Source organism: Propithecus coquereli, unplaced genomic scaffold (assembly GCF_000956105.1).
Source record: "Propithecus coquereli isolate 6110/MARCELLA unplaced genomic scaffold, Pcoq_1.0 Scaffold180, whole genome shotgun sequence".
Lineage (NCBI taxonomy): Eukaryota > Metazoa > Chordata > Mammalia > Primates > Indriidae > Propithecus > Propithecus coquereli.
This window is the reverse complement of record NW_012142746.1, coordinates 3,717,454-3,729,450: the sequence shown is the minus strand read 5'-3', so window position 1 is coordinate 3,729,450 and position 11,997 is coordinate 3,717,454. Positions and strand designations below refer to the sequence as shown.

General features: G+C 36.4%; 1 pseudogene; it reads left to right on the top strand.

Annotated features, from left to right (window-relative positions):
• Positions 1-10,213: 10,213 nt before the first annotated feature.
• Positions 10,214-11,477, top strand: LOC105808853 (annotated as a pseudogene).
• The last annotated feature ends 520 nt before the right edge of the window (positions 11,478-11,997 follow it).

Here is an 11,997-nt window from a genome sequence, read left to right as displayed (position 1 = left end):
GCCTCTCATGACAGTTGAAAACTGAGCTTCAGCTTTTAAATCTTTAATTTTTAAAATTCACAAAGTTTTGCCCTGTGATTATTGCACTACATTTTCAATGTTATAGTGGCTGTTCTTTTCTCTTATCAAGTTGCACTTTTCAAATTACAGCATCTTGGTTATGTTTCCTTTTGCAAATGCAGAAATAAACCTACATTTCACAGTCATGTTCTTTTCATCTGATTATTCAAGTGATAAAATATGAGCTTTCTTGATATTTCAGCAAGAACAAATTTTGCATATTTCCATAGTGAAAATTAAGGGCAAAATTAGATTACATGGAAGTTAAGAGAAGATGAATAAAAATGATGAATGCCTGGAATGATTTATGAAGAAATATTAAACAAGAGAGACTAAATTTGGAAAGCTTAGAAAACCAGATGACTAAGCATAAGCAATTATATACAAATATCTGTTAGATGTCAAAAGAGGGATAAGTGACACATACAAGCCAAGAATATGGAGAAATAATTAACAATTTTGTGTTAATGGAGAAAAAGTAAAATCAAAGTGAAAACTAAAATAGGACGCTAATTAATAGTTTAAACTATAGTAGAATAATCTGATATTGCTAGATTGCTAGCAAGTTATTGCTAGATTACAAGTTATCAAAAATGTTTTTATTATATGTTGATATAGAGGAGCAAAGTTATGGTAACAATGACCTTTAAGACACAACATTAGCATGCTCCTCATTACTTTAAAAATCAAAGAATAGGGCAACTGAGCAAAGAGATGGGCATTGTATTAATAGGCTGGCAATCACTTTTTAGAGATATGACTTTAGGAAATGTTACACATCCTCAGCAGATTCCTTTCCAATATCCGTGTCTCCTAATTTTGACTTCCACAGCTAGCATAGGATGGATAATTGGAAGATGTTCATTCTCATACAGTATGTAATCTCTTTTATTAAAGAGTAAAGTGAGTTTTGGAAGCATTACTTGGCACACATGATTCTTATTCATTACGTTTCACTTGCTAATTGCAATAATGGATATGTGCAATTTCTGTTGCATCTATATCTTTCCCAATATGGAAAAATATTTGCCATGTGACTGGAGAACAATAGTGAATTTTCAAAGGTCTTTGAATATAAATTTTTCTCCTATAACTGGCCATTAACATTAGGCAATTTACTAGTTGTCTTTGTTTCTTCATCTGAAAATGTCACTTTCTCCTTGGCCTTAAGTGGAGATGTTCTGTGTGTCATACTAAATGGAATAATAATAACAATTTTTTAGAAAACACTCACAAAAAATAATATTTAGATTTAGACCACTTTTCCATTTTCCTGATCACCTGGATTTTTATTCTATTGCTTCACATTTTAGCTTCTGACACCAATCTTAGATCCCCCTGCTTATATTGATTCATTTAATTCTACTTTTTAATTTTTTTTTATTTTAGCATATTATGGGGGTACAAATGTTTAGGTTACATATATTGCCTTTGCCCCACCTAAGTCAGTACTTCAAGCGTGTCCATCCCTGAGACAGTGCTCACCGCATCCATTAGATGTGAATATGTCCATTCCCTCCTCCCCCCTCCCACCTACCGGACACCCAGTGAATGTTACTACTATATGTGCACTTAAGCGTTGATCAGTTAATACCAATTTGACGGTGAGTACATTTGGTGCTTGTTTTTCCATTTTGGGGATACTTCACTTAGTAGAATGGGCTCCAGCTCTATCCAGGATAATACAACTGGTGCTAGATCACCATTGATTTGTGGCTGAGTAGAACTCCGTGGTACACATATACCACATTTCATTAATCCACTCATGTACTGAAGGACACTTGGGTTGTTTCCACATCTTTACAATTGTGAATTGTGCTGCTATAAACATTCTAGTGTAGATGTCTTTTTTATAGCATGTCTTTTTTTCCTTTGGGTAGATACCCCATAATGGGATTGCTGGATCAAATGGTAGTTCTACTTGTAGCTCTTTGAGGTATCCCGATATTACATTCCACAGAGATTGTACTAGTTTGCAGTCCCACCAGCAGTATATGAGTGTGCCTATCTCTCCACATTCATGCCAACATTTATTGTTTTGGGACTTTTTGATAAAGGGCATTCTCACTGGGGATAAGTGGTATCTCACTGTGGTTTTGATTTGCATTTCCCTGATGATTAGAGATGTTCAGCATTTTTTCATATGTTTGTTGGCCTTTAGTCTATCTTCTTTTGAAAATTTTCTGTTCATGTCCTTTGCCCATTTTTTGATAGGGTTGTTTGATTTTTTTCTTGCTGATTTCCCGAGTTCCATATAGATTCTAGTTATCAGCCCTTTATCGGATGTGTAACATGTGAATAATTTCTCCTATTCTGTAGATTGTCTGTTTGCTGTCATGATCATTTCCTTGGCTGTGCAGAAGATTTTTAATTTGATCAGGTCCCATTTATTTATTTTTGTTGTTGCTGTGATTGCCTTTGGGGTCTATTTCATTCATACGCAATCCTAATCTGCCTTACTCAACACTTTAAAAAGATATACTTTAATGATGAAATTTGAACAAAACCTTTGAAATAATTCACATGAAAAAGCCTGACTTCATCTGGAAACGAAATGAAGGGAATTTCATTATACGGAACACAGTGTTTCTATCTTTAATTGCAATGGTTTGGGGCTCCAGCACATTGCCTGGTACAAAATGGGACCTTAATAAATGTTTGTTGAAAGCTTCTGCATAGCCAAGGAAACTATCATGAGAGCGAACAGACAGCCTACAGAATGAGAGAAAATATTTCTTTTCTACACATCCTATAAAGAGCTGATAATAAGAATCTATATAGAACTCAAAAAAATCAACAAGAAAAAATCAAACAACCCCATCAATAAATGGGCAAAGGACATGAACAGAAACTTTTCAAAAGAAGACAGAATAATGGCCAAGAAACATATGAAAAAATGCTGAACATCTCTAATCATCAGGGAAATGCAAATCAAAACCACAATGAGATATCACTTATCTCCAGTGAGACTGGCCTTTATCAAAAAGTCCCAAAACAACAAATGCTGGCATGGATGTGGAGAGATAGGAACACTCATACACTGTTGGTGGGACTGCAAACTAGTGCAACCTCTGTGGAAAGCAATATGGAGATACTTTAAAGAGATACAAGTAGAATTACCATTTGATCCAGCATTACTGGGCATCTACCTAAAAGAACAAAAGATATTCTACAAAAAAGACATCTACACTCTAATGTCTATGGCAGCACAATTCACTATTGCAAGTATGTGGAAACAACCCAAGTGCCCTTCAATCCATGAGTGGATTAATAAAATATGGTATATGTATACAATGGAATATTACTCAATTATAAAATATGGTGATCTAGCACCTCTTATATTTTCCTGGATAGAGCTTGAGCCCATCCTCCGAAGTGAGGTATCACAAGAATGGAAGAATAGACACCACATGTACTCGTCATCAAATTGGCACTAACTGATCAACACTAAGGTGCTCACATGGTAGTAATATTCATTGGGGGCTGGGGTTGGTGGTGGGTAAACTCACAACTAATGGACGGGGTGAGCATTGTATGGGGGAAAGGGCACTCCTCTAATCCTGGCTTGGGTGAGGCAAAGTCATAACATGTAACCAAAATGTTTGTACTCCCATAATATCTTGAAATAAAAAGAAAAAAAATAAATGTTTGTTGAATAAATGAATGAATAACCAAATAGATGGTAAAAAAAATGACACAGGTTTTGGCCATGGTTGAAGAATGATATTTAATTGGTAATTTGTGTATTATTGAATTATTGGTGATGGCAAAATAAAAGCTATGCTGAATCAAAATTGTAAAAGGCCTAGCATTGCATGCTAAGGAGTTTGGTGTTCACTTTGTAGATTTCAAAGTAGATGAATATCATGAGTGTTAGAAGGAAAAACGAAATAGAATGATATGAGTTCTAAGGAAGGACTTTGTTTCAATAAGGTGGGTGTAATCCACTATTTCAAATGATGAAGATCATTAAGAATGTGATAAAGTATTTGATGGTAAAGTCTTTGATGACCTTTAAGAAAGCAACTTTATAATTTGGTAGACACAAAGCAAGACAAAGTAAATTATATTTCCTCTCCTGGCCAAGATAGGGTAGAAGGGACAATTTACCTCTGAAACAGCCAAAAAAAATGGGGGGAAATAAAACTACAGTTTGCAAGGCACTAGACATCAAGCAGCAGAGACTGGTCACTGTGAGATGGGAAATCAATGAAGTGAGCCTATGATTACCCTAGATTATTTATTGAGATCCAGGTCACAGCTCAGGGAAGGGGAAACCAGGCAGTGAGAGAGTAGCAGTATCACTTAGTTGAAGAGATGGTGAGAGACTCTAGAGAAAAAGGTGGGTAGAGTTCTCAAGATAAAGTACCCGAGAGGAGAATGATACACAGAGAAGGAACTCCAGAAACTTGCGGAGTCTTATCCCCAAGCTAATTTTTCAGTTGATTACTGATCAACTCATGTATGTCAGTAAATGACAAGAGGCCAGGAAATAAACCACTTAAAAGGATTATAGATAACAGTGTCTGGTACTTATACAAAGCTGGGAATAGTGACTTTTCCTATTGAACAGACTGGAAAACCTCAAGATTGAAAGAGCATTCAGTAATGTACATGGAAGGGTCTTGCTTGCCTCAGTAGTGGGCGATATTTAGCCACAGATTGAACACTGTTCTGTTTCTGTCTAACACATCTTTAAAAAACCCAAAAAGATCAAACAATTTCCAAGAAACTTAACAACATCCTAGAACAAAAGTCAAAAACATTTGTAAAATACGAAATTATGCATCAGCCAACAAGGTAAAACTTAACAATGTCTGGCATCCAATAATAAATTACCATAGTTGTAAAGAGGTAGTAGTATCCCTATAATGAAAAGATGAAGCAATCAAAACAAGTCAATAATGACAATATATTAGAATTATCAGAAAAGGATATTAAAACAATTATTATAATTATACTCAAAATGCTCAAAAAGTTATGTAGCAACATAGAAGATATAAAGAATTTTAAAATCAAACTTATAAAATAAAGACTTCAAAATTTAAGATGAAAACACATATTGAATGGCATCCATGACATATTAGACATTGTGGAAGAAAATATAGTATACTTGAATACTTAGCAAGAGAAATTATCCAAAATAAAATGCAAAGAAAAAAGGAAATATTAAAAATAGCGTAGCATCATTGAGCTGTGAGAAAGCTTCAAGCAACCTAATACATATATATATATATATATCTGAAGTCTAATATATAGTATAATATATAGACTCTAATATATGTATATATAATACATATATATGGAGTGTCTGAAGAAGAAAAGAGAGAAGACAGAACAGAAAACCTATTTAAAGAGACAATGGCAATTTTTTCCAAATTTTATGGAAACCTACAAATCCAAGAATTTCAACAAAACCCTAGCATAAGAAACATAAAAAAATCACACCAAGTCACATCATAATTAAATTTCTCAAAGACAGTGATAAACAGAAAATCTTAAAAGTAATCACAGAAAAAAGACATTTACATACAAAGAATCAGGGTGAAATCAGGCTTCCTGTCCAAAAAAATGAAAATAAGAAAACAATTGGAGCAACCTTCTTAAAGTACAAAAAGAAAAGAAAAATGGTCAGTCTAGAATTCTATATACAGCAAAAACGTATTTTTTAACCAAGACAAAATTAGGACTTTTCCAATCATAGAAAAGATGAACAAATTTATCACTAGCAGACATAGAGTATAAAATATATGTTGAAAAATTTTCTTTGGGAAAAAGAAAATTATAACACATGGAAATAAGGATCTACACAAAGGAATGAATATTAGTGAAATTGATAATTACATGAGTAAATATATAAGATTTTTTATATATTAAAATCAACAGGGCCGGGCGTGGTGGCTCACGCTTGTAATCCTAGCTCTCTGGGAGGCCAAGGCGGGCGGATTGTTTGAGCTCAGGAGTTCGAAACCAGCCTGAGCAAGAGCGAGATCCCGTCTCTACTAAAAATAGAAAGAAATTAATCGGACAACTAAAAATACATAGAAAAAATTAGCCGGGCATGGTGGCGCATGCCTGTAGTCCCAGCTACTCGGGAGGCTGAGGCAGAAGGATCGCTTGAGCCCAGGAGTTTGAGGTTGCTGTGAGCTAGGCTGATGCCATGGCACTCTAGCCAGGGCAACAGAATGAGACTCTGTCTCAAAAAAAAGAAAAGAAAAAAAGAGAAGATACAAATTAATAAAATCAGCAACAAGAGAGGTGATATTACCAGACATTCCACAGATTTTTAAAAACATTTTTATCATACCATATTTTTCCTATATATAGATATTTAAAAGATAACAAGGGAATAGTATGAACACTTTATGCACTAATTTTGACAACATAGATGAGACAGATATATTCCTTGAAATACACAAGCTAACCAAGTTCGTTCAAGAATAAATAGATTATCAGAATATCCCTATGCCTATTAAAGAAACTGAATTTGTAGTTTAAGAAACCTTCTCAGAAAGAAAGCCAGAGACCTGGGGCTTCTCTGGTAACTTCTACAAAGCATTTAAGGAAGAAATAATACCGATCATATGCAAATGCTTCCAGAAAATGGAGAGCATAGATCCCTTTCAAACCATTCTATGAAGCCAGCATTACCCTGATAACAAAGCCAGTCAAACAACAACATCAAAAGAAAACAGTCACCAGATATCCCTCATAACCATTGATGCAAAAATCTGATACACAGAGAATAAATAAAGAGCATAAAAACCGGGGGAATGGGGGGGAAGGGCAATATACATAAGTAACCTAAACATTTGTACCCCATAATATGCTGAAATAAAAAAAATGAGGTTTATCTCAAAAATTCAAAATGTGTTTACCACTTGGAAATCAATCATGACAACTCACTAGTTTAACATAATTACAAAAGAAAAGCTGTATGAACATCTTAATAGGTACAGAAAAAGCACTTTACACAATCCAAGCATTTGTCAAAAAAGCATTTGTCATATATCTCAGAACATTTAGGATAAAAAATAATTTTTCAAACTGAAAAAGCGTATGTACAAAAATGCTACAGCTAACACCATACTTAATGACTTTTCCCCTAAAACCAGAAAAAAGACAAAAATTTCCACCTGTTATCACTTTTAGCCAACATTATACATAGGTTCCAGCCAGCACAATAAAGCCAGGGAAAAAAGATATTCAGATTAGAAAGGAAGAAGGGAAACTGCCTTCATTCACAGATGACATGATCATCTATATAGAAAATTCAGGGGACTACAAAATGCTTCTAAAACTAATAAGTGAGTTAACCAAAGTTGGATGATACAAGATCAATACACAAAAATCAATTATACATATACTAACAATGAACAACTGAGCATTGCAATTTAAAAATACAATACTGTGTATAATAGTATCAAAAACATAAAATATTTAGGGAAAACTTGGAGGAAAAAAAGATGTAAATGACATATACACTGAAAGCTATAAAATATGCCTGAGATAAATTTAAGATCCCATAAACACATGGAAAGACGTACCTTGCTCAGAGGTCAGAGGACTCAATATTGTTAATATATCAATTATCCACAAATTGATTAATATATTCAACAAAATCCTAATCCAAATCACAAAAGGATTCTTCTTACAACCTTGACAACTGATTTTAAAATTTCTATAGAAATTCAAAGGACCTATAAAGACAAAACTACTTTGTAAAAGAAGAATTTTGTTGGAAAACTAATAAAGTCTTATTTCAAGACTTATTATAAAGCTAAAGTAATCAATAGAGTGCGGAATTTCTGTGAGGGAAAAAAAAAATGAATGAAACAGAAGAGTGTCCAGAAATGGACTTACAAAAATATGTACAACAGATATTCTACAAAGTTTCAAAGGTAATTCAGTGGAGAAAAATATTCTTTTCAAAAAATAGTTCTGGGCCCAGCGCGGTGGCTCACGCCTGTAATCCTAGCTCTCTGGGAGGCCGAGGCGGGCGGATTGTTTGAGTTCAGGAGTTTGAAACCAGCCTGAGCAAGAACGAGACCCCGTCTCCATTAAAAATAGAAAGAAATTAATTGGAAAACTAAAAATATATAGAAAAATTAGCTGGGCATGGTGGCGCATGCCTGTAGTCCCAGCTACTCAGGAGGCTGAGGCAGGAGGATCGCTTGAGCCCAGGAGTTTGAGGTTGCTGTGAGCTAGGCTGATGCCAAGGCACTCACTCTAGCCTGGGCAAAAGAGTGAGACTCTGTTTCAAAAAAAAAAAAAAAATAGTTCTGGAGTTATCAAATATCCATAGGCAAAGGATAAAATTTTTTGTTGTTGTTTTTAGAAAGGAGGTATATTATTCTAAAAATTATTCTTCCTTAAATTAATCTATACTTTTTTTTTATTTCAGGATATTATGGGGGTACAAACATTTTGGCTACATGTTATGGCTTTGCCTTACCCAAGCCAGGATTGGAGGTGTGCCCTTCCCCCATACCATGCAAATAAAAACTTGGATCCATATTATGTTCCATTTACAAAAATTAAAACAGATCACAGATGTAAATGAAAAGAAAATATTTGTAACCTTTGTATAAGCAAAATTTTCTTAGATACAACATAAAAAGCACAATCCATATAAGAACAAATTGATACATTGGATTTCATCAAACTTAAAATCTTCTGTTTGAAAGACATTGTTAAGACAATGAAAGGGAAAAGTCAAGGATGAGGAGAAAAATTTGCAAATCATATATCTAATAAAAGACTTACATCCAGAATGCATGAAGAATTCTCACAACTCAGCCGGCGCAGTGGCTCACGCCTGTAATCCTAGCAGTCTGGGAGGCCGAGGCGGGAGGATAGCTTGAGCTCAGGCGTTCCACACCAGCCTGAGCAAGAGCGAGATGACGTCTTTAGTAAAAACAGAAAAATTAGCCGGCGTCCTGGTGCGCGCCTGTAGTATTTATACCAGCTACTCCGGAGGCTGAGGCAGGAGGATCGCTTGAGCCCAGGAGTTCGAGGTTGCAGTGAGCTGTGACGACGCCACTGCACTCTATCCACAGCAGAAGAGGGAGACTCTGTCTCAAGGAAAAAAGAAAAAAAAAGAATTCTTACAATTCAATAGAATATCAAGCAACACAATTTAAAAATGGGCAAAAAACTTTGTACAGACACTTTACCAAAGGAGAGATAAATGGTAAACACGTATATGAATAGAAGTTCAATACTAGTAGTCATTAGAAAATACAAATTAAACTGCAATGAGATACCACTATGCACCTATTAGACTAGCCAAAATTAAAATGACTAACCACACCAAGTTTGGGAGAGTATGTAGGAGAACTGCAATGCTCCTACAATGTTAGAAGGCATATAAAATAGTATAAAAACTTTGGAAAAGTTTGGTGGTTTCTTAAAAATGTTAAACATACACCTATCATTTCATCTCACCTTTGGACTCCTTGCTAAAATTTACCCAAGAGAAACGAAAGTATATGTGCATACAAAGATGTAAACATAAAATGTTCATAGAAGCTTAATTTGTTATAATCCGAAATAGGAAACAGCCCAAATGTCCATCAAAAGGCGAATGGAGGCCGGGCGCGGTGGCTCACGCTTGGAATCCTATCACTCTGGGAGGCCGAGGCGGGCGGATTGTTTGAGCTCAGGAGTTCGAGACCAGCCTGAGCAAGAGAGAGACCCCCGTCTCTACTAAAAATAGAAAGGAATTATTTGGACAACTAAAAATCTATATAGAAAAAATTAGCCGAGCTGTAGTCCCAGCTACTCGGGAGGCTAAGGCAGTAGGATCGCTCGAGCCCAGGAGTTTGAGGTTGCTGTGAGCTAGGCTGACGCCACTGCACTCTACTCCAGGCAACAGAGTGAGACTCTGTCTCAAAAAAAAAAAAAAAGCGAATGGATAAATAAATAGTGTTATGTTCACACAAGGGACAATAAAATGGAATGAGCTGGAGTTGGGTGCTCGGTCCAGCCCATCCCCTGGAGAATCCAGGCTGCGTGTGCTGGTGCCAGCGTGGTCCCACCTCCAGGAAGAATCCCAGCTGCACGTGGCTCGCGGTCTCCTAGCGACCACCGTGGGTGCAGGAGAACAAACTACTGAACCTCCAGCGGTGGCCTAGGAGCCAGGAGCATCACGATGGACCAGGAGCAGCTCCTCCGGCAGTGGGCACTGGAGCCGATGCCCCTGGGCATGAACTGCAAGCCCTGGTACAATGACAAACTACCTTCCGAGTGTTTCGCAAAGCACAAGAACAGGCTTCTGAAGTTCCCCACCTCCCTGAACAGCCAGCGGTGGATATTTGTGAAAGAAGGGCTGGACGACTTCAGGAAAGGCTGTCCACCTTGTGAAGGTCTGATCACTCGCAGCCCTAAGGAGGCCTTTCTCCCCATTATTTCTCACAGAGTTCCCCAACCTGCCCCCAGAACAAGTCGGAGAAAGCTGTCTAAGGAAGCAGGCTTGTTTTCCACGCTCTCGCGAGTCCAGCAAGCAAGGAAGGCCTCCGCAGAGAACATAGAAGCCCGCCTGACTCAGCATTCCTTGGCCCTCTACGCGAATCTGGAAGAAGATCTACCTGCAGATCTCTTACTAAAGGTGCTGGAAGTGCTGGATCCTGAAGCTGGAGGATACATGGGCTTATTGTGAGGGCAATAGGAAAAGAACCAGGGAACCCACGAAGCTTTGTAAACGTCATTCTAGGAAAGCCTTCCTGGGACCTCCCAGGACTCCCGTGACCCAGCCAGATGATTCGCTTCAGGAAGAAACGCCAACCACAACAGATGTGCTTGCTGATCCTCTTCCTGACAGATACATACCAAGAGGAGTCCATGACTTCTGTAATTGGGTAAATATTTTCACAGATGGAGAGTCGGACATTGATGAAGAGTTCATCATGAAACAATTTGAAATTAAATGTGACTACAAACTAACCTATGATGATGACCTACACATCAAGAAGATAAAACAGCTTACTTCAGAGCTAAAGTACAGTGAGAAGCTAAACGAAATGGAGGAGATAGAATTCTCCATACAGGAACTAGACGTTGAGAGGAAACTCCAGAAAGCACCGAATCCTTATAAACCCAACTGGGTGAAGATGAGGTACGGCGCATAGTATCTGAAGCCTAAGTTGTGGAAAAAGTTAATAAATGATGAACCTTTGATTGACCCCAAGGTCTTACTTGAAGCTGAAGAAAGAGCTCATAAACCAGATATTATTGATGAGCTTTATGGAACAATTGCCTTTAAGGATTTCATTCTAAGCAAGGGCTACATGATGCCAGACATCCTTGAGAAGTTATGTCTCAGAAAGGGATGGAAATATGATTCTGTTAATACTCCTATACCACACATACTAAATACTTATCCACACATAGAATACGATGCAAGTGAAGATGATTAAGAGGTTTTCTATTTACTACTGAATTGACTATTACTCATTCTCATTTTAAACATCAATAAGAATTTCTGATGATTGTCCCACCATGGATGTACAACTTTGACTGGTAATATTTGAAAATTCAATAACTAATGCCTATAAATATTTCTCAATGGCCTGCTTCAGGGTCATCAATATTTTATATATTTTACCAACTATGAGATCAATATTCATATATCCTTTTCTCACTTTTTTGCAGCCTTGTAAATATTACATCATTACATCAATTATTTGTAAAAATACATAAAACCAGTAACAAAACCGGAAGTATTCTTAAAAAGAGCAATGATATAGTATTGTCACCTACAACATAGAATGAATCTCAAGATAATTATGCTCAGTAAAAGGAGCCTTGTATAGCTCCACTTGTATTAAAATTGTAATGAAATAATTATGACAATTATTTTGTCAACCTAAAACTAGAATCTACAGCCAAAATAATGTTAACTCCCTTTAATAGTAAAATTGTTATCTTCCCTTTAGG